The 1821-nt window shown below is 39.5% G+C and overlaps 1 protein-coding gene across 1 annotated transcript in view; it reads left to right on the forward strand.

Moving 5' to 3' along the window:
* The window catches only part of LOC123985600 (lethal(3)malignant brain tumor-like protein 4), a 19724-nt gene that overhangs the window by 3528 nt on the left and 14375 nt on the right, over positions 1-1821 (forward strand). The window lies entirely within an intron of this gene.

The raw sequence follows: 1821 nt of genomic DNA on the forward strand, positions 1-1821 counted from the left end.
ACTATAAGCTTTATCAAAGAGGAAAGTCTTAAGCCTACTCTTAAATGTGGAGATGGTGTCTGCCTCCTGAACCCAAACTGGAACCTGGTTCCACAGGAGAGGAGCTTGATAGCTGAACGCTCTGGCTCCTAGTCTACTTTTGGAGACTCTAGGAACCACAAGTAACCCTGCATTCTGGGAGCGCAGTGCTCTGGTGGGGTAGTAAGGTACTATGAGCTCTTTAAGATAAGATGGTGCCTGACCATTAAGAGCTTTGTAGGTAAGAAGAATGATTTTAAATTCTATTCTGGATTTTACTGGAAGCCAATGCAAAGAAGCTAAAACAGGAGAAATGTGATCTCTTTTCCTGGTTCCTGTCAGAACACGTGCTGCAGCATTCTGGATCAGCTGAAGAGTCTTAATGGACTTTTTTGAGCAGCCTGATAATAAGGAATTGCAGTAATCCAGCCTAGAAGTAACAAATGCATGGACAGCTGTGTACATTTTCACTGTGGTCTGGAGACCTGCGAGGAGTAGGCAAATTAACAAGCTGATGAATGTTCTTACCTTGACGTACACCATACAGAGCGACGGACAGGTGTCATTATGTAGTAACGTCACTGTCATGAGAAAAATGTATATGTGAACCTCAGATCTGATGGAATGTAATGTGCAATATGCTTCACCACTGAAACAGCGTTTTGTGTCTGAGTAATGAAGAGACACTGTTCAACAAGTTCAGTAACTGGAAAAAGCCATCAAGTTTTTAGATACAGGTCTGTAGTTACAGGTCTGTTGTAGTTTGAAGGTTAGATACAGGTCTGTTGTAGTTTGAAGGTTAGTGTTGTAGTTTGAAGGTTAGATACAGGTCTGTTGTAGTTTGAAGATTAGATACAGGTCTGTTGTAGTTTGAAGGTTAGATACAGGTCTGTTGTAGTTTGAAGGTTAGATACAGGTCTGTTGTAGTTTGAAGGTTAGATACACGTCTGTTGTAGTTTGAAGGTTAGATACAGGTCTGTTGTAGTTTGAAGGTTAGTGTTGTAGTTTGAAGGTTAGATACAGGTCTGTTGTAGTTTGAAGGTTAGTGTTGTAGTTTGAAGATTAGATACAGGTCTGTTGTAGTTTGAAGGTTAGTGTTGTAGTTTGAAGATTAGATACAGGTCTGTTGTAGTTTGAAGGTTAGATACAGGTCTGTTGTAGTTTGAAGGTTAGATACAGGTCTGTTGTAGTTTGAAGGTTAGATACAGGTCTGTTGTAGTTTGAATGTTAGTTACAGGTCTGTTGTAGTTTGAAGGTTAGATACAGGTCTGTTGCAGTTTGAAGGTTAGATACAGGTCTGTTGCAGTTTGAAGGTTAGTGTTGTAGTTTGAAGGTTAGATACAGGTCTGTTGTAGTTTGAATGTTAGATACACGTCTGTTGTAGTTTGAAGGTTAGTGTTGTAGTTTGAAGGTTAGATACACGTCTGTAGTTTGAAGGTTAGTGTTGTAGTTTGAAGGTTAGATACAGGTCTGTTGTAGTTTGAAGGTTAGTGTTGTAGTTTGAAGGTTAGATACAGGTCTGTTGTAGTTTGAAGGTTAGTGTTGTAGTTTGAAGGTTAGATACAGGTCTGTTGTAGTTTGAAGGTTAGATACAGGTCTGTTGTAGTTTGAAGGTTAGATACACGTCTGTTGTAGTTTGAAGGTTAGATACAGGTCTGTTGCAGTTTGAAGGTTAGATACAGGTCTGTTGTAGTTTGAAGGTTAGTGTTGCAGTTTGAAGGTTAGTGTTGTAGTTTGAAGGTTAGATACAGGTCTGTTGCAGTTTGAAGGTTAGATACAGGTCTGTTGTAGTTTGAAGGTTAG

This window comes from Micropterus dolomieu, linkage group LG01, assembly GCF_021292245.1.
Source record: "Micropterus dolomieu isolate WLL.071019.BEF.003 ecotype Adirondacks linkage group LG01, ASM2129224v1, whole genome shotgun sequence".
Classification (NCBI taxonomy): Eukaryota; Metazoa; Chordata; class Actinopteri; order Centrarchiformes; family Centrarchidae; genus Micropterus; species Micropterus dolomieu.